Source organism: Trichosurus vulpecula, chromosome 1, assembly GCF_011100635.1.
Source record: "Trichosurus vulpecula isolate mTriVul1 chromosome 1, mTriVul1.pri, whole genome shotgun sequence".
Classification (NCBI taxonomy): domain Eukaryota; kingdom Metazoa; phylum Chordata; class Mammalia; order Diprotodontia; family Phalangeridae; genus Trichosurus; species Trichosurus vulpecula.
The window spans coordinates 32,887,354-32,913,110 of NC_050573.1; the positions used below are offsets into that span (position 1 = coordinate 32,887,354).

A 25,757-nucleotide genomic window follows, 5' to 3' on the forward strand; every position below is an offset into this window, starting at 1 on the left:
GCAGCAGATGCCAAAGGGGTCAGCTACATCTGGAATGTGTTTCACAAAGCTTCGAGCACTATCAAAATGTCCATTTTTCTGTCAAATAGACATGTGGTCTAAGGAGTAATCAGACTTCCTCCAACAATGCAGGTCTGCAACTTCTCTGTAACTCATGGTCTTAAAGTGTTGGCTGGAGGCACTGAGAGATCAAGTGACTTGCCCAGGGTAACACCGCCAGGATGTGTCAGTGGCAGGACTTGAACCCAGGTCTTCTTGTTTCTGAGCCTCCCTCCGCTATGCTATGGCTGCTCCTCTGTTATTTCTATTGTTGCTAATCATAATAAAAATGTCACTGTCCTCATTAAATCTCTTAATATCAGTGAATAAACATTTATTAAGCACCTATTTGGTACTACCAAGTATTGTACTAAAGTGCTGAGTATACAAAGAAAGTCAAAAGACAGTCCATGCTCTCAAGGTAATGTTGTAAAAGACATAATAATGATAACCAGGATTAAAGTAGTACTTAAATGTTTGTAAAGTCCTTTATGTGTTATCTCATTTACAACAAATTTGTGAAATAGGTGTTATTATTATCCCCATTTCACGGAAGAGAAAACCGAGACTGAAAACTGGGCTGCTAGGTGGCGCCACAGTGCATAGAGTGCCAGGCCTGGAGTCAGGAACACTTATCTCCCTAAGTTCAAATCTGACCTCAGACCCTTACTAGTTGTATAACCCTGGACAAGTCATTTAACCCTGTTTGCCTCAGTTTCCTCATCTGTCAAATGAGCTAGAAAAGGAAATGGCAAACCACTCCAGTATCTTTGCCAAGAAAACCCCAAATGGGGTCACAAAGAGTCAGACATGACTGAAATACAGCAGAAGTGACTTTCCCAGGGTCGCCCAACTGTTCAAGCGTCTGAGGCAGGATTTTGAACTCACTTTCTTGCTTCTAAGTCCAGCACTCTATTCACTGCTCACTCGTGCTGACGACAGGCATCACGGAGGAAAAACTAGGCTGGCCACAAAGCTGCAGTGAGAAAAGTAAACTGAAGATGTACTTAATGCTATATCAGTGCCGTCAAGATACTAGTATTATTAGTAGCAGTTGTCACTGTATGGTAAAGTACGGTACTTTAAGATTAGAAAAGCACTTTATTGACATTATCCCATTTAAGCCTCCAGACAACCTCACTCAGTAAGTAAAAATACTATTCTCCCCACTTTATGAATGAGTAAATTGAAAGGTTAAGTGACTCGCCCATGGCCACACTGAGGACTTCCTGATTCCAAAACCAGCAGGCTATCCACTCTCCTTTGCCACAACTGAGGGAAGGTCCTTAGGGCTTTGAGTGACTTCTCAATGGAAAATTCCCAGAAAGACACAGATGAGAGTCATCCAGGATGAGAGGTGGTGGCCAGGTTTGTTCTGCACCAGTAAATGGAGTAACCCTTCCAAATGGATGAAATCATTGACCCTTCAAATATTAAAAGGCATCAAAGGAACCGATTTTTAAATTACCCTTAAAAACAACAGAGGAAAAAACACACACACGATGCCCCCTCATCCCACTGTTCTGTTGTGTTGTCGACACTTAAGATGAAGAGTATAGGTGCCAATTTAATCACAATCTACTCTTTGCAATTGGGTGGCACAATAGATGGAGCATTAGACCTGGAATCAGGAAGACCTGAGTTCAGATTTGGCCTTGAGACATTAACTGTGTGACCCTGGACATGTCACTTAACTTCTGTTTGCCTCAGTTTCCTCAACTGTAAAATGGAGATTATAATAGCACCTGCTTCCCAGGGTCGTTGTGAGACTCAAATGAGGTAATACTTCTTCTTTTTTTTTTAATAAAGAATTGTTTTATTTGATAACATTAGATTTTTATGCCACAAGGACACAGGCTCCACCAACACCCTTGATTTTTTCCTCTGCTCTTCTGCTGAAGAACTTTGCCTTCACGATGACTGGCTGCTTGGGGAGTTTCCCTTTCCTAGAACTTTGTAATAGCCCGACCGTACAACATCAATGATAGGGGCAAGCCCCTCCTTGTTTTGGCAGCATTAATCCTGGTCTGCTCACTGACTAGCGTCCACAGCTTATCAAGGTTGACAGTTGGGCAGTAGCTCTGGTTCTTCTTCAAGTGGTAATGCCTCATACCCACTTTCCCGAAGTAACCTGGATGATATTTGTCGAAGTTGATTCGGTGATGGTGCAGCCCTCCTGCATTCCCGCGGCCTCCGGGGTGCTTCCGGTGCTTGCCGATGCGCCCGTGGCCGTGGCTGACGTGCCCGCGGAGCTTCCGCGTCTTCCTTAGTCGGGAAGGCATGCTGGAGGCCGCCGCAAAAGAGAAAGGAAGCTCATGAGGTAATACTTCTAAAGCACTTAGTACAATGTCTGGCACATAGAAGATGTTTAATAAATGATGGTTTCTTCCTCTCCTCTCTTCTCCTCTCTCTTCCCTTTCCTTTTCTCTTCCCTTTCCTTTTTCTCTTCCCTTTCCTCTCCTTCCCTTCCTTTGCTGTTTGTTGATGGATACTGACAACGATCTGGCCATTGCTACGGCTACTTCGAATGATAACCTCTTTAGGCGGAATGTATTACAGGGGTGAAAATGATGGATTTAGAATTGAGTTAGCTGGGTCCAGATCCCAGCTCCTCTCCTTTCTACTTGTGTGACCTTGGGCAAATCATTCACTTCTCTGTGCCTCAGTTGCCTCATTTGTCAAGTGAAGGGATTGTACTAGATGACCGTAAGGTCCCTTCCAGTTCTGGAGCTGCGCCCTATAATCCTGCGACTAAAATAACTCCCAATTAGGGTCCTGTCTAGCTTTAGGTTGATGATCCCAGGCTTTAAATATGCTATATCCAACGCTGACCGGCCACATTCTCAGTTCAATAAAAGATGCTATTTCAAATCACATGCAACTTACTACAGAATGAGTTGTTTCGCCTTGAATTCAACAGCCCACCCTCATCTTAGTAGTCATGTATATGCCGGGGACCATAAAATAGTGGAATGTACTTATTACCATAATGGAAAAATACCTATTTCCTACAAGGAATTTCATGCTTCCTTGCTCTTCAAAGTTGCTTTCAGATTCTTTCCCATCATTCACTATAACCAATGTGTCAGTTGCAGGGTAAACAGGCAAGATGGGGGGGGGGGATGTTGCCATGGTAACAAAGGATTTCAGTGATTGGTATCCATGGTGATTGTTGCTAAATTCTGAGAGATTTTAAATGCTTTATTTAAAATACATAACACTATGCAGCTGCCTGGGTTGTCATGAGGAAGAAAAGACGGATGGGCACAGTTGGTCCTTTAAGAAAGAAGGCTGAGACTACTCGGTTAAGGACAATCACACACTCTGTGTGATGCTATTTAGCTGGGTTATTAAAAGATCGTTATCCCTTAACATAGGGAGAAGTGCTCTCTCCCTCTCTCTTCCTGTCTCTCTCTCTCTCTCTCTCTCTCTCTCTCTCTCTCTCTCTCTCTCTCTCTCTCTCTCTCTCTCTCTCTCTCTCTCTCTCTCTCTCTCTCTCTCTCTCTCTGTCTCTCTGCAGTTGCTTAGGGACCAAGGATACTCAGTCAGCAACCAACGGCCCCAGACACCTGCCCCCACAACTGCTTCTGAACAAGAAAAGAAGGGGGAGGATTCAGTGCTCTGGGTCCAGGATGGTGAGGCTCTGAGGGAGCCTCAGATTGGTGTTGGGAATAACAAAGCAGGGTGTGCTGGCACTAACAAGTATTCCCGAACAATGAAAGCAAAGAATCATAGAATGGCAGAGCTGGGGTGGGGATAGGGGTGGCCTTTAGAAAGGAGAGTGGCACATTTGGGAAAGACCTTAGAACAAAAATGTCAGAGCTGGGAGGGACCTTGGAATAGAGAATACTAAAGCTGGGAGGGGCCCTTAGAACACGGAATGTCAAATCTGGGATGAGTCTTAAAACAGAGAATGTCAAAGCTGGAGGGGACCTTAAAACAGAGAATGTCAGAACCAAAAGGACTTTAGAGGCCATCTAATCCGATCCCCTCAAATTACAGAGAAAGAAATTGATGCACAGAGAATCAATCGATAAAGGTTTATTAGGCGTCTACTATGTGCCGGGCAGAGAAGGGAGTATACTTGCCCAAGGTCACACACAATGCCAATGGCAAAGCTGGGAGACACTCCAGCCAGTCTACTTTCCCCCATACCACACCATATGGGCGTTCTGGCTCACTTAGTCTGGGTCCCATCCTTATTTTGCATGCATGCATGCTCCATGACCTGAAAGCATCACTTCAATATTTTGAAGGCTACTTTCTCCTGAAAATGCCTTATTGAGAAAGTCAGTAACATTCGCTTCATTCATTCATTCATTCATTCCTTAACAATAATAGCTAACTTTATATAGCATTTTTAAAGTTTGCAAAGCACTTCATGTATATTATTTCATTTGATTCACCAAGTCACCCTATGAAGTAGGTGCTATTATCATCCCCATTTTCCAAATAAGTAAACTGAGACTCAAAGAAGTTATAAGACTTACCCAGGGTCTCTGAGTTAGTATCGCAGACAAGACAGAAACCTAGATCTTACTGCAATGCTGTTTCAACAATATATACCCTACTGACTCTCCAGCCAGCCTCTCTGCCCACCATTACCTGAGTAAACCTTGTCAATTCTATGTCAAGATACTATATTGTCATTTCCTTGAGGGCAGATCCTGTATCATATTTATCTCAATATCTCCCTCAGCAGCAAGCACAAAGCACTGTATTTGGAAGACATTTACTAAATGTTAGTTGAACGAACAAATGCAAATTCAATAAACGTGAGGGTCTACATCTACCTACATACAAAACTCAGTGCCAGACACTGAGGTTACAAAGATGACCATTATATATAACTACTGCCCTCTAATGGGGGGACATGATATATACACCAATTAGGATGATGCAAGGTCAAGGGTGATAGGTCAAAAGAGAGCTCCAGAAAAAAATGCCTTAGTAGAATATGGTCTCCTTGAGGACAGGAACTGTGTCCTTTTGGGTATTTGGGTCCCCAGCACCTACCCCAGCACATAGTAGGTGCTTCACAAACACTATCTAAGGGACCAACTGATAGAACAACAAGAATAAGGAGATCATTTTCATATGGGGCTGAGTATGATAGAATGTTTAATGGGAAAAGGGATATCTGAGTTGGGTCTGGACGGACAAGAGGGATGTTAATGGATAGAGATGTGGAGGTAAGGCTGGGGGTCTATACTAAGTCAAAGAGGCAGCGTGAGCACAAGGCACAAGAGACAGGAGAAAAAGTAGAGAAGAGTCTGGTTTCTTAGGAACACAAAGGAAGGAGATAGAGATGGAACTTGTGGTTTTCTTAGAATAAGGAATTCCTGAATGAAGAAATCCCTCTACCAATGCAAGTGGATGCCTTTCCTACAATAGAGAGCCGTCTGGAAAATGGAGAGCTTTTCAGTCAGTCACCATGCATTTATTAAGCATCTATTATGTGCCAGGCACTGTGCCGATTGCTAGAGATACAAGAAAAAAGTATAAGACATTCCCTGCTCTTAGAGAACTTACAGTCTAATGAGGGAACCAACATACAGACGATTACAGACAAACAAGCTATAGACCAGATAACTGGAAATGTTCAGCAGAAGGGAGGCATTGGAATGAAGGGGAATCAGGAAAGCTTTCCTGCAGAAGGTAAGATTTTAGCTGGGACTTGAAAGAGACAAAGAGTCAGGAATGAGGAGAAGGAGCACTCCTAGTTTGAAGGACAGCCAGTGAAAATGCCTAAAGTTGAAAGACGGAATGTCTTATAAGAGGAACAGCATCAAAGTCACTGTCTCTGGATCAGAGTTCAATGACCCCAGTACGTATCAGAGACAGGATTTGAACTCAGGTCTTCTTGACTCCAAGGCCATGTTGCCTCAAAGCATGAAAGGGAGTAATATAAAATAAGGTTGGACAACAACAGCGTGGTGGTGTGGTAGATAGAAGGCCAGCCCCAGAGTTACATAGATCTGGGTTCAAATACCATCTTTCACACGTACTGGTAGAACGACCCTGGGCTAGCCACATCTCTAAGACTAAGTTGCAGAGAAAGTGCTGACCTGCACTGGTAGAGGAAGGTTCTGCATCTGGCAGTTCCACTTGTCAATGAAGTCACAGGAACAGTCTCTATGAATTTCCTATCCCAGAGCACATCAGAGTATTGTCTTCAGTTCTGGTTACCATGAATGAATTATAGGATCAATATAAGTCAAGAGCGTGATGCTACTTTGACTAATAAATTTGACTAAAGCTAATTTGACCTTAGACTTCATGAAAAGAGACAGGGGGTTAATGGTCCCACTCTATTCTGCCCTGGTCAGAACACATTGGGAGTATTGTGTTGAATCCCATAATTTAAGAAAAACATTGGCCAACTGGAGAGTATCCAAGAAGATACCAAGATGGTGGAGTGTCTCAAGTTCCTACCATATGAGAATCAATGGAAGGAATTAAGGATATTTAATGTGGAGAAGAAAAGACAAGACAGATTTCTTCAAGTGTTGAAGGATTATCATACGACAGAGAGATGAGACTTGTGCTATTTGATCTCTAGAAGACAGAAAAAAAGATCCATGGTGGGAGAGAGGAAAGTGAAGAGCTGAAGAAAGGCAAAGAAGGAAAAGATGTCTGACAACTAGAGGAGACCCCAGAGTGGAATGGGCTACTTTGGGAGCTGATGGGCTCCTAACCTGGGGTCCACAGACCCAAAGAGATTGATGGATCAGTTTCAAGGGGTCTTTATTTTCATTAACCTCTATTTGAAAGTTAGGATTTCCTTCAAATGTGAATGTAGGCAAAAAAAATTTATTCTGAGAAAGGGCCCAGAGAGCTCTCTAGACTACCAAGGGGCCATGACCCCCAAAAAGGTAAAGAACTCTTGATTCTTAAGTTTTCAAATGGAGGCTAGATTGTGTGAGGTGTGTGTGTGTGTGTGTGTGTGTGTGTGTAAAATCTAACCTTCATTTGAAAACTTCAAAGTACAAATATATGTGTGTGTATATATGTGTGTATGTATAGACAGAAACAGAGAAGGAGAAAGAGAGAGACAGAAATAAAGAGGGAGACAGAGAGATGGAGAGAGATGGACTCAGAGACTGAGGGACAGAGAAAGATGGAAGACAGAGAGAGGACAGACAGAGACAGAGACAAAGAGAGAGGAAGGAGGAGGAGAAGGAGGAGGAGGAGGAAGAGGAGAAGAAGAAGAAGAAGGAGGAGGAGAAGGAGAGGGGGAGCGGAGTCAAGATGGCAGCTGGAAAGCAGGGACTTGCCTAAAGCTCTCCCCCAGGACCCTCCAAACACCTATAAAAATGGCTCTGAACAAATTCTAGAACTGCAGAACCCACTACATAGCAGAGGGAAGCAGGGCTCCAGCCCAGGACAGCTTGGATGGTCACTGAGTAAGCTCTATCACACTGTTCTGGGAGCAGAGTGGAGCAGAGCCCAGCATGGGCCACACCTGGACCAACCAGACCAGGAGCCAGGCAGAACATGCCTTAGCACCCCGAATCAGTGAGCTGTGGCAGTTACCAGCCTTCTCAACCCACAAACACCAAAGACAACAGAAAAGGTTAGTGGGAAAAACTGCAGGGACAGAGTGAAAGGAGTTTGCAGTTGGCCACTGCCCCTGGGGGGTGGGGGAGGTGGTGCAGCTCTGAGGCTCCTTACAGAGCTACAGCTGCAGTTGCTTCCAGCCCCAGGCCCACCTGGTGGGAAGAATTAAGTGGCAGATCAGAGCGGGAGTGTAGAGCCTGCTTAGATCTGAGTCGCAGTCCAAGTTGGTGATTCTTGGGGGAGGAGGAGCGCTGGTGTGGCAGAGCTTGCTGTGTAGAAATAGCTCTGAAAACAACAGTGCAGCCCCTCAAGCTTGGGACAAAGTACTCTCTACTCTACAAGCAGTCTTACCCCAATGAAAAGCTCAAGGGTCAAGTAGTTGGCTGGGAACATGAACAGGCAGTGAAAATGGACTCAGATTCAGACTCAGACTTTGGAATCTTTCTTTGGTGACAAAGAAGACCAAAACATACAGCCAGAAGAAGTCAACAAAGTCAAAGAGCCTACATCAAAAGCCTCCAAGAAAAACACGAACTGGTCTCAGGCCATGGAAGAGCTCAAAAAGCATTTGGAAAAGCAAGTTAGAGAAGTAGTGGAAAAATTGGGAAGAAAAATGAAAGTGATGTGAGAAAACCATGACTTGCTAAAGGAGACCCAAAAATACTGAAGAAAATAACACCTTAAAAAATAGACTAACTCAAATGGCAAAAGAGCTCCAAAAAGCCAATGAGGAGAAGAATGCCTTGAAAGGCAGAATTAGCCAAATGGAAAAGGAGATCCAAAAGACCAATGAATAAAATGCTACCTTAAAAATTAGATTGGAGCAAGTGGAAGCTAGTGACTTTACGAGAAATCAAGATATTATAAAACAGAAACAAAGGAATGAAAAAATGGAAGACAATGTCAAATATCTCATTGGAAAAACCATTGACCTGGAGAATAGATCCAGGAGAGATAATTTAAAAATTATTGGACTACCTGAAAGCCATGATAACAAAAAGAGCCTAGATATCATCTTTCAAGAAATTATCAAGGAGAACTGCCTTGATATTCTAGAGCCAAAGGGCAAAATAGAAATTGAAAAAATCCACAGATCACCTCCTCAAAAAGAAAACTCCTAGGAACATTGTTGCCAAATTCCAGAGCTCCCACATCAAGAAGAAAATACTGCAAGTAGCCAGAAAGAAACAATTTGAGTATTGTGGAAATACAATCAGGATAACACAAGATCTAGCAGCTTCTACATTAAGGGATCAAAGGACTTGGAATATGATATTCTGGAGGTCAATGGAGCTAGGATTAAAACCAAGAATCACCTACCCAGCAAAACTGAGTATCATGCTCCAAGGCAAAATATGGATTTTCAATAAAATAGAGGACTTTCAAGCTTTCTCAGTGAAAAGACCAGAGCTGAATAGAAAATTTGACTTTCAAACACAAGAATCAAGAGAAGGATGAAAAGGTAAACAAGAAAGAGAAATCACAAGGGATTTACTAAAGTTGAACTGTTTTGTTTACATTACTACTTGGAAAGATGATGTGTATGATTCATGAGACCTCAGTATTAGGGTAGCTGAAGGGAATATATAGGGGTGAGAGAGGAATATATTGAGAGAGGGAGAAAGGGAGAGATATAATGGGATAAATTATCTAGCATAAAAGTGGCAAGAAAAAGCAGTTCTGTTGGAAGGGAAGAGGGGGTAGGTGAGGGGAAATGAGTGAATCTTGCTCTCATTGGATTTGACCTGAGGAGGGAATAACATACACACTCAATTGGGTATCTTACCCTACAGGAAAAAAGGAGGAAGGATATAAAAAAGGGGGATGATAGAAAGGAGGGAAGATAGGGGGAGGAGGTAATCAAAAGCAAACACTTTTGAAAAGGGACAGGGTCAAGGGAGAAAACTGAATAAAGGGGGCTAGGATAGAAAGGAGCAAAATATAGTTGGTCTTTCACCATGAGCATTGTGGAAGGGTTTTGCATAATGATACACATGTGGCCTATGTTGAATTGCTTGCCTTCTTAGGGAGGGTGGGTGGGGAGGGAAGAGGAGAGAGAATTTGGAACTCAAAGTTTTGAAAGCAGATGTTCAAAAAAAAAGTTTTTACATGCAACTAGGAAATAAGATATACAGGCAATGGGGCATAGAAATCTATCTTGCCCTACAAGAAAGTAAGGGAAAAATGGATGGAGGGAGTGGGGTGACAGAAGGGAGGGCTGACTGGGGAATGTGGCAATCAGAATATTTGCCATCTTGGAGTGGGGGGGAGGGTAGAAATGGGGAGAAAATTTGTAATTCAAACTCTTATGGAAATCAATGCTGAAAACTAAAAATATTAAATAAATGAATAATAATTTAAAAAACAAAAAGAAGAAGGAGGAGGAGAAGAAGAAGAAGGAGAAGGAAGAGGAGGAGAAGGAGGAGGAGGAGGAGAAGATGGAGGAGGAGGAAGAGGAGAAGAAGGAGGAGGAAGAAGAAGAGGAGAAAAGAGAGACCAGGTCTTCCTCTCTCCTCCAGGCTGGAAGTTCAGAGGCCACTGACAGGCTGATCCTATTACTGTCTGAGTCAGAAGCCTTGACCTGCACTGTCTCCAACCCCTCCTCAGGCAGTCTAATGGTCTCCCACTCCAGAGGGTTCAATATTGGTGCTGGACTTTGTGTAGACACCTGATTGGCTTTAGCCAACTCAAAATTCTTGAAATCAAGCAATCCACCATCTTCTACCTCCCCATTAGTGGGTCACTTAGGGAACTAGCACTTTATTAAGCACCTACTAAGCACAGCTAAGCACCGTTTCAAGCACTGGGATACAAAAAAAAGTTAAAAAAAATCCCCATTCTCAAAGATCTCCCAGTCTAATGTAGTCTCTGTAAGAGGGACTACTGTCATGTGCCACCACACCCAAGGACCAATTATTGAAGGGATCCTGGGGTAAGGGGTGGACCAGAAAGCCTCTGAGGTCACTACCAACTCCAAGATTCCTAGAGAATTGTATATGTAGAACTGGAAAGAACTTTAGAAGCCGGGTAGTCCCACTCCCTCATTTTAAAAATGATAAAACTGGGGCCCAGAGAGGTCAAGTGACTTATTTAAAGTCACACAGCTCATGAGTGGCAGACCTGGTCCTTTGGTGCCACAAATCCATTTCCACTGTACCATGCTGTTGTGATTTCTGCTGGGATTTCACGATTCAGTGTCCAGGCATGGTGCATTTCAAAAATAACCAAGGACTGCAGGCCCACGTATATAAAAATTTTTATTTTTTATTTACGTTTTTAGTTCAAAAAGACAAACGTCCCCAGACCTCTAACCCAGGATCACTTCATTCTCCTTAAGCCTATACTTCTTCTTGGAGATTATTTGAAACAGCAGACATTTAGTGAGATTACTCTGTATTCAAAGCATTACAAAAAAATAAGGATTTTAAGCCAGTGGAGACCCATATACCAAATGTACAAAATTAGACTCAATTATTTTTAAAACAATGCCTCTCTTAATTTGCAAATGAGCTGAATGGAATGCTAAATAGGGGCTTATTTTGGAAGCCATCAACAGTAGCTTTTTCAATTGAAGAGTTCCAAAGTCTCTCTTCCCACTTTATTGCAAACTGTTTATTAATAACTCCGTGTTTTCCTTGGTTGAAATTATCTCTAAATATCAAAACTAGTCTCTGCAGGGTGGATTGCAGAATCCTAAAATTCTTAATTCGATGAAACAAACATTTATTAAGTATCTGGGGGCACATGGACAAAATGAAAGAGAGTCCCTGCCCTCAAAGAACTTACATTCTACTGGGGAAGTACAATATATATGCAACTACATACATACAAAGTAATACAATGCAGAAGTAACTAGTTTGCACAGTGGATAGTGTTGGACCTAGAGTCGGGATAAACCAGAGTTTGAATCCAGCCTTGGAGACTTAGAAGCTGTGTGACCCTGGGGAAGTCATTTAACCGCCATCTGCCTCAGTTTCCCCATCTGTAAAATGGAAATAATAATAGCACCTATCTCCCAGGGTTGTTAAGAGTACAAAAATGAGATATTTATAGTGTTTTGCAAACCTTAAAGTGCAATATAAATGCTTTTTGTTGTTGTTGTTGTTGAGTCATGTCTGACTCTGTGACCCCATTGGGGGTTTTCTTGGCAAAGATACTGGAGTGGTTTGCCATTTCCTTCCCCAGCTCATATGACAGATGAAGAAACTAAGGCAAACAGAGTTAAGTGACTTCGCCAGGGTCACACTGCTAATAAGTGTCTAAGGCCAGATTTGAACTCAGGAAGATGAGTCTTTCTGATTCCAAGTCCAAAGCTCTATCCACTATGGCACCACCTAGCTGCCATGTAAATACTATTATCTTTAATTTTAAGAGGGAGGAATTGTTCATAATTGGATGGATCAAGAATGGTCTCATGTCGGAGATGGTGCCTGAGCCATGCCTCGAGGGAAGCTAGGGAATCTTGAAGATGGAGGAGAGAAGCAAGTGTACCCCAGGCATGGAAGGGAGATGGGAAGTGGAACATCATCTATGGAGAACAGCCACAAGACCCGTTTGACTGTTCTAGAGAGTTTGTGAGGGGGAGTAATGTGAAAGAAGACTGGAAAAGTAGGCGGCAGCCAGATTTCAGAGTGCTTTAAATGCCAGGCTGAGGATAATATAGGCTAGCCACTTCCATTTTATAGCTGGGGAAACAAAGGCAGAGAAGGAAAGAAACCTGACTCAGCTCATCCAGCTTGTCAGTGGCAAATTTCAGGTCAAGATGAGAAGCGTTTACTAAGCACCTACTGTGTGTCAGACCCTGTCCTAATTTTTGGAGATACAAAGAATGATGAAAACAATCCAAAATAAAGTCATCTGACTCGAAGTCCAAGTGGTCCAAGTACAAACTATTCCCGTAAGATGTCCCTTGAAGTCCTGAGAGAGAAGCTCATTCGATTCTCTCAGATATTCGGAGATAGAAAGGACCTCTGAGGCCGTCTGATCAAATTTGTGCCAGACCCAGGATTTCCTCTACAGCATAACCAAAACATAGTCATGCAGCCTGTGCTTGACCACCTCCAATAATGAAAAACTCGATTTTTTTCTGTCTAGCCTAAATTTGCATCCTTGCCATTCCCTCCCCCCATTCCTCCTGATTCCTTACTCTGGCAAAGAGATTAAGCCTGATCCTTTTTCTGAATAAAAGCCTTCAAATTCTTGAAGACTACTCTCATAACCACTCCCCACGCCAGTCTTCTCCGGCTAAATATTCCCAGTTTCTTCAACCAATCCTCCTAAAACATGAACCCTTTGCTATCAGGGCCACTCTCTCTCCAGCATACCAAAACCCATAAACAGTGGTGCCCAGAAATGAACAACCCTCCAAATGTAGCCTGACCTCCCTCATTATGCCCCCCATTTTCACCATCATAGAGTTTGGGTCCAATCAGTTTCTGGTGGCTGGAGCAGGGCTGCCTTTATGACTAATTGTACTTATCTCATTTATCCCAAATTATTGCATAAGAGTTGTCACTTCGCTCCCCCAATGATTAATTGCACAGATACCCAAAGGAAATCTTTGGGAAACCCAAGGATGAGATGACAGAGAACTTTGTCCCAAGGAGTTGTTTATTTAAATTAATCACATATGTTGTTTGTTTTTTTAAATTAGACTAGAAATGAAACACCAAGGAATTTTTGACATCCTAACAGATATCACTGTCAAGCATTTAGTGAGCAACTTAAGAAATGTTTGTTAAGTGCCTACTATGTGCAAAGCTCAATGTTTGCCCTCCCCCCACAAGGTGCCCAATAGCACATAGGCAAAGAAAGTATGTTTCTCCATCACTGGTATTGTGCACGTTGAAATTCAATGAGCGACGTGATCACATGAGCTGAATCTGGAGTGAACAGAGGCATGAGTACTATCTCTGACAATTACTAGTCATGGGACCATAGACCAACCAGGATGGCGAAGGACCTCCAGTCTACACTCCAGGTTCAGTTGAAGGAAATTAGGATGTCGATCCTGGAGAACAAAGAACTGGGGAGGGGAGGGCCTGCGTTCACGGGTCTGAAGGGCCTTCACATGAGAAAGGCATAATGATTATTCTGCTTGGTCCCAGAAGCTACAACCAGGAGCGATGGGCAGAAGATGAAACAAGGCAAAATTGAGGCTGGATGTCAGAAAAAAACTTTCTAACAAAGAGATATCCCAATGAGGAACAGGCTATCTACCCTGGGAGGTGATGAGTTCTCCATCACTAGCAACCTTTAAGCAAAGCCTTAGATGACAACCTGTCACGTAAGTTGTAGCAGAGGTGACTTTCAGGGATGGTTTGTACTGGATGGTCCCTGAGGTGCCTTAGAACTCTCCATTCTGTGGTCCTGAAGGTAGGCATGAGGAAGGAGAGCTTTCCAGGAACAGGGGACATAGCTGTTCGAAGAACAGCAAGGGGGCCATTGGGGCTTGAATGGCAAAGTACATGGAAGGGAGTGAAGTGTGAGAAACCTGGAAAGATAGGAAGGGGCCAGGATGTGAAGGGTTTTAAAAGTCAGATTGTATATTTAATCTGAAAGGCCACTGGAGTTTCTTGAGTAGAGAAGTCACGTGATCAGAGCTACACTTTAAAAAAATTAAGTTGGAGGGCAATGTTGCAACAATCCAGCTAGCAGCTGCTGTGGGGGGGGCGGTGTAAAACCAACAACAGCCAGCTCACAGAGTGCTGCCAGCCCAGGTTCTTTTGATCTGCTTTACTAAGGATAGCAACTTTAAGGGGTTAACAAGCTTACTTTAATCCAGCATACGGACATCATTCACTCAGTTCAGGGGGGAAAGCCAGCACCCTGAGCTTCAGAGCCAAATACAAACAAAGTACAAACATCAACAGACAGACCTCGTCTGATTCAAATCTCAATTCATAGTTATCAGAGTTTAGCAAAGGCCGAACATCTGGATTTACAAGCTGGAGGACTCTTAACTACAGCTCCCCAGAGTCTCCATATTGTTGCGCCACCAAGAGTGAGAGCCCTAAGCAAATAGCTCTGTCTTCCCTTTTTATGCACTCTTTAGCTGTCATCAAACCTCATCTGAGTGACCGGAACTTAAGCTCTTACTATTGACCCTGGTCTTAGCACCTCCCCCTAGGACCCTGAGGGCTTCACGCCCACATCGGCTTAGCACCTAATAGCTAGGGGTTTGGGGCCTCCTTGGGAGCGAAGATATAATCAGACCTCCCTTCATGGGCCCCACCTGGAGCCCCACCTTAGTTACCCAATTCAATCAAGGAGAAAAAGGCCAAACTCTTCAAGGTTGCTTGGTTGAATAAGTGCTAAGAGCCCATCTTGATTGCCAATACAGGCAGTTAGGCGGTACAGGGGATAGACCTGAGTTCAAATCCAACCTCAGACACCTACTAGCTGTGTGACCCTGGGCAAGTCACTTAACCCCAATTGCCTCCCCAAAAAAGTCCCAGCTGAATAGAGGATGGATTAGAGTGAGGACAGACTTAAAGGCAGGAGACCAATTAGTCCGCACAGCTATTAAGGATCTGAGGCAGCAATGTGCCCATTATGTCACACAGACTCTCCAACCAGTTCAATCCAATTTGACAAAGCATTCCTCTCCGATATAAGTTGTGTATGTGTGTGTATGTGTATATACGTACATGGACACATATACGCAATTCGTACCCAGTTGTTTTGTCAGACTGTGAGCTCCTTAGAGGCAAGGACTGTTTCTGCCTTTCTTACATCTTAGCACAGCGCTTGGCACATGGAGGGTAATTGACTCGATTCACTATAAGCCGGGCATTGGACTGTTATTAACATCATCATCGTTGTTGTTGTCTGGTCGACCGACTCTCCGTGACTCCATCTGGGGTTTTCTTGGCAGAGATACTGGACTGATTTGTCATTTCCTTCTCCAGCTCATTTCACAGATGAGGAAACTGAGGCAAACAGGGCGAAGTGACTTGTGCAGGGTCATACATCTAGGAAGTGTCTGAGGCCGGATTTGAATTCAGGTCTTCCTGACTTCAAGCTTGGCGCTCTCTCCATTGTGCCATCAAGCTACTGGCATTGTACTAGGGGATACAAAGGCAATAATCAAAACCATCCCTGCCTTCTAGGAGCTTACATTCTACCAGAAACTATTGATTTTGTCCTAATCAGTACCATGCCTAAGAGGCCACATCTTGCATAACTGGGCCTCTATCTTCCTTACTTCTTCCTAAAGGTTCAAGACTTCTACTTCCCCCAGTCCTGAAGGTTCTGTTTTAGCCTCTGCCCCTATCCCCCCCTTCTGTTAACAGGTTCTTATTGCCCTTCCCAGGGAGGCCTCTCATCACCCTTGATGGTCCCTCTGCACACAGAGAGGGTGTGCGAAAAGTGCCGTGATGATAACTACTGACCCCTCCCACTGAACATTCTAGCTGGATACTCAGGCAGCTCTCCCATTTAGCCACTGAGACTCACAAGAGGTGACTGTTCCCTGCAGCAGGCAGCACCAAAGGTAGAGACTTGGAAAGGCACTGACACTCAGCCAGCTGCTCCTTTGCTCAGCAACCACCCTGGCTGCAGGCAGGACACCTGCCAGGACACATTTTTCAGGGGCTATTCAGAAACAAAGGCTGGAACAGTGACTCAGGAATAAGCACCTTCCTCCTCCCTATCCCCAGCTCCCACCCATTGCTCCTGGTCCTGTCCTCTGAGGCCAAGCAGAATAAAGCTAAGTACTCTTTTATGTGATGGTCCTTAAAACACATGAAGATATTTCCACTTGGGGAGATGGGACAGACAAAGAAAGGAGAGAAGAGAAGAAAGAAGGAAGGAAGGAAGGAAGAAAGGAAGGAAGGAAGGAAGGAAGGAAGGGAAGGAGGGAGGGAAGGAAAGAGGCTGGAGGGAGGGAGGGATGAAGGATGGAAAGAAGGAAGGAAGGGAGGGAGGGAAAGAGGAGGGAGAGAAGGAAGGAGAGAAGGAGGGAGGGAAGGAAAGAGGGGGGAGGAATGGAGGGAGGAAGGAAGGAAGGAAGGAAAGAAGGAAGGAAGGAAGGAAGGAAGGAAGGAAGGAAGGAAGGAAGGAAGGAAGGAAGGAAGGAAGGAAGGAAGGAAGGAAGGAAAGAAGAAAGGAAGGAAGGAAGAAAGGAAGGAAAGATGGAAGGAAGGAAGGAATGAGGGAGGGAAGGAAGGAAGGAAGGAAGGTCATTGGTGTTTATGGTGGGGTGGAGGAACCTTATTAATAAGATAGTAAAACACAGCACAATGAAGACAGAGCTTTGAAAGACTTCAGAATGCTGACATGATCAACCATGGAACATGGCACCCAGCTCTTAACAGAAAGGTGATGGGGTCCAGGTGCAGAATGACACATATTTGGGGGAGGTCATGGCTAATGTGGTAATTTGTTTTGCTAAACTAAACCATACACATTAGTAATGGATATATTTTTTTCTTTCTCAGTGGAGGAGGAGGAAAGAAAGAAAAAGGCAGATTTTTGCTGATTAAAAGAATAAAATTTAATTTTAGAAAATAACACAATAAAAATAAACATCCCTCCTTTGGCATATGAGGAAACTGAGGACCAGGAAAAAGATAATAATCATGAATAATAACAGCTAGCATTTATATAGCGCTTTAGAGTTTGCAAAGACATTGGCATTTTACTCAAGGAATCTCACACAACAGGCAGCAGTAATTGGTGCGTAGCTTCCCAGGGCACTAGAAGTCATATTGCTTTTTTTTGTTTATTTGTTTTGAGGGGGGAAGGCAAGGCAATTGGAGTTAAGTGACTTGCCCAAGGTCACACAGCTAGTGAGTGTCTGAGGCCAGATCTGACCTCAGGAAGATGAGTCTTCTTGACTCCAGACCCAGAGTTCTGTGCACTATGGCGCCCCCTAGCTGCCCCAGCACAGGTCATACTGTGCAATAATCACCATACTTGGTCAATAAAGCACTTGCCCACCCAAGACTCTCACCATTTCGTGCTTGAGGAGTACAGAAGATAGACCTAAAGGAGAGCTTCCTGAAAGACCTTGGAGGATGAGGACCTGGGTTCAAATTCTGCCTCTGACTCTCTGTCAAGCACTGGACCTGAAGTCAGGAAGATGTGAGTGTAAGTCCTGCCTTGCATGTTAGGTGTGTGACCCTAGGTAAGTCATTTCACCACTCTCATTCTCATTTTTCTTACCTGTAAAATGGGGGTAAAAATAGAACCAACCTTCCAAGATTGTTGTGAGGACCACATGAGATTACATTAAGCGCTTCACAAATTTTAAAGAGCCATATAAATGCTCTGATGATGGACGAGAATGAACTTTTTCCTGGGCCCTGGGTTCCTCGTATGACAAGAGGTGGGGAGAAGGTTGGACCAGATGGCCCCTGAGATCTCGTCCCTCTCCAGATCTATGATCTTAAGATCACACAGGCCACAAGGGGCAAAGGCAGGATTTGAACCTGGGTCCTTGGACTCCAAATCAAGTGCTTTATTACCTTTACTCCCTGCACCACATTAGCCCCGATTACACCATCGTCCAAACTCTTAATTGACAGGACAGGACACAAAAGCCCAGAGAGGGAAGTGCTGCACAAGCAAGTGGCAGAACTGGGATTTGAACTCACATTCTCAGACTCCAGATCCAGTGGTCTTTCCACTGCCACGCATGGTACAAACTAAAAGAGTATTTCAAAATCATCTACTCAAACGCTCTCCTTTTTTTTAAAAGGAGGAATCATAAGCATGGGATCTTAGAACTGGGGCCTCAGAGGCCATTTGCTTCAACCTTTCTCCCACCTTTGACAGATGAGGAAAGTGAACCCCAGGAAAAAGCTCATTACAGCAACAGTGATAATAACTAGCATTACAGCCAGTGTTTCTGATAAAGGCCTCGTTTCTCAAATATGGAGAGAATTGAGTCAAATGTATAAGAACACAAGTCATTCCCCAATTGGTAAATGGTCAAAGGATATGAACAGGCAGTTTTCAGATGAAGAAATTAAAGCTATGTTCAGTTATATGAAAAAAATGCTCTAAATCACTATTCACTAGAGAAATGCAAGTTAAAACAACTCACACTCATCAGATTGGATAATGTGACAAAAAAAGGAAAATTATAAATGTTGGAGACTAATTACATGTATATTATATATGTTGGAACACCAATGCATAGTTGGTGGAGTTGCGAACTACAAAAACTATTCTGGAAAGTAATTTGGAGCCCAAAGGGCTATAAAACTGTGCATACCCTTTGATCCATCAATACCATTGCTAGGCCTGTATTCCAAAGAGATCATAAAAAAGTGGGAAAAGACCCAAATATATAAAAATATTTATAGCAGCTCTTTTTGTGGTGGCAAAGAATTAGAAATTGATGGGATGCCCATCAATTGGGGAATGGCCAAACAAGTTGTGGTATATGAATGTAATGGAATACTATTGTCCTATAAGAAATGATGAAAAGGCAGACTTCAGAAAAACATAGAAAGACTTATATGAATTGATGTGAGTGGAAGTGAACAGAACCAGCAGAACATCATACACAGTAACAGCCATATGTATGATGATCAGCTTTAATAGACTTAGGTCTTCTCAGCAAGACAATGATCCAAGACAATTCCAAAAGACTTATGGGGGCAGCTAGGGGGCACATTGAGTAGAACACCAGCCCTGAAGTCAGGAGGACCTGAGTTCAAATCCGGCCTCAGACACTTGACACGTGTACTAGCTGTGTGACAGTCACTTAACCCCAATTGCCCTGTCCCCCCCCCAAAAAAAGACTTATGATGGGAAATGCTATCCACATCCAGACAGAGAACTATGGAGTCTAAATGCAGATCAAAGCTTACTAGTTTTACTTTTTATTTTCTTTCTCATGGTTTTCCCCCTTTGTTCTGATTCCTCTTTTATAACATTACTAATGTGGAAATATATTTAATATGATTGTCCATGTATAGCCTATATCAGATTGCTTGCTGTCTTAGGAAGGGAGGGAGAAAGGGAGGGAGAGAGGGAGAAAAATTTGGAACTCAAAATCTTATAAAAACAAATGTTGAAAATTATCTTTACATGTAATTGGAAAAAATAAAATACTATTAAGTGGGGAAAATAAAATAGTAATGATAGCTAGTATTTATATAGCACTTTAAGGTTTGCAGAGTGTCTTATACATATTAGCTAATGGTCCTCTCTACAATAATAATAAATAAGCATTTATTAAGCACCTACTATGTTCCAGGCACTGTGCTAAGTGAAATACCAACAAGCAGTGATTTAACCTGCATGTAAAGTTCTCCAGTGAGGGGGACTCCCCCCACCCACCCAAGGCAGTACAGTCCACCACCAGATAGGTCTCATTATAAGAAAATTTTCCCATCATACAGCCAAGGTTAGACTCCATTCATGGCTCCTTGCTCTATCCGCTGGAGCCAAGCAAAAACAAGTCTAATCTCTCTTGGATCTGATAAACCTTCAAATACATCAAGACATTTCCAACTGGGGAGAGGGAGGAGAGAGATGGCACAAGGACATGAAGAAAGCTCTCATGTCCCTACTAAGTCCATTCACCAGGCTAAAGATCTTCCACTTTTTTCAACCAATCCTTACATGGCACGGTCTCAAAGTCCTTCACCGTTCTGATTGCCCTACTCTAGGACCCTCTCTGGTTTATGAAAGTCTTTCCCGGGTTATGGATCCTGGGTCCATACATAATAGTCAAGTTGCAGACTGACCAGGGCAGAGGACAATGGGATGATTGCATTGACTTCTGTTGCCTGCCATGTGCTCGACTTTTTCAATTTACATATGGGACTTTACATTTCTATCTGTTACATTTCATCTAATTAGATTCAGCCCAACATTCTATCCTGAAAAGATCTTTCTCCATCATCCAATATGATGACTGACCCCCACCCCAGCTTGAGCCATTTGATAATTTGATAAAGATGACCTCTATGCATTCTTCCAAGTCATTGACAACAGTATTGAAAGAGCACAAGGCCAAAGACAGACCCCTGGGTCACTCCACTATGGACCTCCATCCAAGCTGACATCAAACCATTAATGACTGCCAGTCATTCAACAAGCTCTGAGTCGGTCTAACAATACAATCGTCTAAAACTACATCTCCCCATCTTGCCCACAAGGATACCATGTGTGACTTTATCAAAAGTTTTGCTTAGATGTGTTAGGTCCATGTCACAAGAAATTGACACACAGAGTGGGGAGATTGTTTTCCAAATTCCTAATAATAATAACCGGAATTATATAGCATGTTATAGCTGGGCAGTGCAGTGGATTGGGCACTCAACCAGGAGTCAGAAAGACCTGAGTTCAAATCCAGCCTCAGACTCTTATTAGTCGTGTGATTAGACAAATCCCCTAACCTCTCTGTGCCTTAGTTTTCCCATCTGTAAAAAGGGAGTAATAACAGTATCTCCCTCGTGAAGTTATTGTGAAGATTAAGTGAGACAATATGCATACAGTGCTTTGTAAAACTTGGAGCGCTTTATAAATGCTAGCTACCGTCTAGTACATAGTGCAATGCCTAGCACATAGTAGGTGCTTAATAAATGCTAGTTAACTGTCTAAATTATCTCATTTGAGTCTCAAAATAATCCTGCAAAGCAGGGGACACTATTATCCCCATTGTACAGTTGAGGAAACCAAGGCTTAGAAGTCAAATGACTTGTCCATAATCACATAGATAATAAATCATAGATTTAAAAAAATCATAGGTTATACCTAAAATTGGATCCAGAAGGAACCTCAGAGGTCACCATTTGTGCCAGTCGATAATTTCAAAAGGATGATCTCTATGCATTCACCCAAGTCATTGATGTTAAAGTGAAATGAATTAAATGTCAGCAGTTTGATAAGGATGACCTCTCTACATTCATCCATGTCACTGGCATCAAAGAGAAGGTAGAGCTGTTCAGTCTTTCTTTTGCTTCTTTTTTTTTCTTTCAAGGCTGAATGATCTTCGAACTGGAAATGACCTAACAAACATCACTAACAAGGAATCAATGCCCAAGAGAAGTCGGAAAACAGTAAGAAAATAAGATGAGTTCAAGTCTTCAGGACCAGCTGAAACACCTCCAGGGTGCTGGGGGGAAAAAACTGGCAGATGGGTTTGTTAAGCCACTGTCAAGGATCTGGCTTTTTTAATTATTTTTTTCAATTAACAAGTATCTGCCTTCTCTCTCCCCTATCTCCCACCACACAGGAATAAAAACAGAAAAAGAAAACCTGTAACCAATAACCATAGTCAATAATAGTCAGCATATCTAGTTCATTACCTGTCTCCACCAGCCTAGTCAGGAGGTAAGAAGCATTCTACGTCATCAGACTTCTGAAATCCCAGCTGATCATATTTTGATCAGAGTTTTCAAATTGCTCATTGCTCAATGTTGTTGTTGTAATATAAATTGTTCTCCTGATTCTAGTCACTTCACTCTGGATCAAAGTAATGTTCAAATTATTCCAGCTTTCTCCACCCCTTCCTCATTCGTATAGACTTCACCTTCTGCTAATTATTATGTGAAAAGTCCCTTTCCATTGCTCCCCTTTTCTCTCCTTTCCTTTATCCTTTATGAGCATCAAAATATAGCAAAAATCACTCCCACAACCTACTTTCTATTTGATTCCCTCTATGATCCCTCCTGACATCATGACTCTTAGAGGTTTATATCATTTTTCCATTTTCCCCAACCCCAGCCTTCCCCAGTAGAACGCAAACATTTCATCCTTACAAAGCCATTTCCAATTACTCATTTGTATTTACCTTTGGATGTTTCTCTTTACTTCTGTTTTTGTCCTTCAAAGTTTCTACCAAGCTCCAGACTTTTCATCAGGAACGCTTGGAAGGTCCATTAATGTTCATTAAAAGTCTATTTTTTTTTTCCTCTGTAGTATTTGACTCAGTTTTTCTAGGTGAGTTATTCTTCATTGTACTTTAATTATTTATTTATTCTTTGTTCTGCTCTACTGGCCTGTCTTGGAGCTCTGGATACTGAGTACCTGTGGATACTATGATGCTTCTATAGCCCTCTCTCCGGCATTGATCACTTGCCCATAGGTCAAATTTGTGATATTAAGCTGGAAAAATGAACCACCATAGTTTCTTCTTTGATTTCCCATTCACCTTTCTTAGAACATTGCAGGAACAGTCATGGGGGTAGCTGGGCTTTACCACTCCCTCATACCATGCTACCTTGGCTGTATCTTCATTGTCAGTGATAGCTACAAGATCACAGAGAATGGGAGAAGTACAATGGGAATGGGAAACAGCAAAAGTTGTTACAATGTTGCCAAAAAAGGGGGAAGGAACCACAAATGACCAAAGAGTTGTCTCTTCAAAGTTTTTCATTGACAGCATTATATGCAATTTTAAAAACTTGGAAGCAACCTAAATAACTGACTGCAGGGGAATGGTTAAATAAATTGGGGCACAGTAATGAAATGTACCACTGTGATGCCATTGCTACCTAGAGGCACTGCCTCTATATAATAGAAAAAGCAGTGGTTCTGAAGTCAAAAAGATCTTGTGTTCTGTCTGTCACTAAGCCTTCATGAGGATTGACCTTAAGCAAATCTCTCTCTGTCTCTCTGTCTCTGTCTCTCTCTGTCTCTCTGTCTCTCTCTCTCTCTCTGTCTCTTCTCTCTCTTCTCTCTCTCTCTCCTTCCTCTCTTTTCTCTCTCTATCCCCATCCTCACCATCTTCTCCTATCCATCTCTCTCTCTCTGTATCCTCTCTCTCTCATTCCTCTCTCTCTGTCTCTCTCTTCTCTTGTCTTCTGTCTCTCTGTTGTGTCTCTCTCTCTCTGTCTTCTCTCTTTCTCTCTCTCTCTCTCTCTCTCTCTCTCTCTCTCTCTCTCTCTCTCGTCTCTGTCTCTGTCTCTCTGTTCTCCCTCTCTATCTCCTCTCTCTCTCTCCTTCTGTCTTTCTCGTCTCTCTCTGCTCTGTCTCTGTCTCCCTCTCTCTCTGTTTCTCTCTGTCTTGCTCTTCTCTCCTCTCTCTCTCTCTCTCTCTCTCTCTCTCTCTCTCTCTCTCTGTCTCTCTCTCTTTTTCCTTTCTCATCTATAAAATGAGAGGGTTAAGCTAAATGGTCTCTAAAGCCCCTTCCTGCACTCCATCTTTGACACTATGTAAAAAGAAGATAAAGGAAACTGAAGAGGTGTGCATTTCTGCAAGAACATAAAGGGCGAAAGCGACTCTGAAGACGAGAGCCCACAGTCACCCCATTGGAGGAAAAGTGAATGCAAATGAATGGCTCCAATAGAATCCTGGGGGCTTAGAAGGAGTGGCTAGAAAGTTCTGACATTTGGAATTGAAATTAATTAATTTCAATGTAAACAGTTGCTAAGCAAGTTTAATTAGTTGTATTGATGCTCAATATGAAGATTTTAATAAATAGTCTAATTAAAAAAATTGAACAGCTCATGCCAGAGTAACCTCATTTTCTTTTGTCATAGAGCTGTGAGATTGTTGGATCATGAGAATGGTGTGAATTTAATTTATGTAAATTATAGGAAAGAATCATATTCTTAAAGAAAAGAAGGAAAGGTGTAACTGAGACAATAGTATGGTTAGCTGAATTAGGAGCTGGTTGAATGACCAAAGGAACAGTCAGTAGCTAGTGGTTTGATGTCAGCTTGGAAGGTCTCCAGTGAAGGACCAAAAGGGTCTGTGCTTGGCCATATGCTCTAACATTTTTATCAATGACTTGGCTCAATGCATAGATGATCCATTTATGAAAAAGTATCTTCTTGACAGGCTAGTCCAGGGGCCCCAATCAAATACAAAGAAATGTACTAGGCAGGTATGAAAAATCTTCCACTTGAGTTCAAAAATATCGCCTGTACAAGATGGGGCAGTTGTAATTAGACCATAGTCCATGTGAAAAAAGATCTGGGGGTTGAATAGACTCAAAACTCAATATAAGTCATCAGTGAGACAGAGAAGGGAAAAAATAAAACTAAAGTGATATTAGGATGAATTTAAAGAGACCTAAGGAGGGAACGGTCCAGCTGTATGTTCTCCTAGAGATAGCACAGGTGGGCTATTCTGTTCAGTTCTGGGGAGCACATTTTTGGAAGGATATTGATAAGCTGAAGAGGCTCCAGAGGGGTGTGATCAGAATTCTAAAGGTCCCCAAGATTATGCCATATAGTGACTGGTTGTAGGAACCAGGGACATTTGACCCGAAGAAGAAAAGTCTCAAGGGAGGCAGGATAATTATCTTCAAGTATTAGAATGGCTCTCAGGTGACAGGCAACAGGGAGAAGCGGATAGAGAGCCACCTTGGCTCCAAGACCAGCTCTCCATCCGCTCCACTCCTCCCAACTGCTCTGTGACTCAATATGCCTGAACCTTCAGGGCTCGAGGCAACTCCACAAGACCATCAGTGGCAGAGCAGATATTGACCTGCCCAGGTAGAGGGACACCCTGGGAGCGCCTTACAGAAATACAGGACTACATAAGGACTATGTAAATAGGGGCGGCCATGTTGTAGTGGATAGTGAATTGTTCTCCAAGGCAGAAGACCTGGATTCAAGCCCTTCCTCTGACGCAGACTGGCTGGGTGACCCTGGGCAAGCCCCTTAACCTCTTGAGTCGAATCCTGTCTCAGACACTTATTTAGCTGTGTGACCCTGGGCAAGCCACTCTTAGCCTCTCTAGACCTCAGTTTGTTCAACTGTAAAATAGGGGTAAAAAGAGTACTTTGTCCCAGAATTATTGTGAGGTTAAAAGGTGGTGATATTTGTAAAGCATTTTGGCAAACCTTAATTAGATGAAATGCATTATATTATACAAATTATATGTATAATATATAATTATATAACATACAGTGTGTAATAGCTATAATATAATTCTATAATATAGGCATCATATCTATAATACAATTTTATAATATATAATATGTATTTTACATAATATAATTCTATAATATATATTGTGTGCTATCTATAATATAATTCTGTAATTCATGTGTACTATCTATAATTACATAATATGTTGTATATTATCTATAATATAATTCTATATGTGTATTATCTATGATTATATAATAGCTACTATTACTTAAATGCTAGCTATTATGTTTCAGAGAAGGTGAGGACCTGCATTTGTGGAGGGAGTTTCCTTACCTGGGAGTTCCCTATATCATTGCAGTCACAGGTCCAGTC

At 42.5% G+C, this 25,757-nt stretch overlaps 1 pseudogene; it reads right to left on the reverse strand.

The window, feature by feature from the left end:
* Positions 1-1,856: 1,856 nt before the first annotated feature.
* On the reverse strand, positions 1,857-2,340 carry LOC118833406 (annotated as a pseudogene).
* Between the last annotated feature and the right edge of the window lie 23,417 nt (positions 2,341-25,757).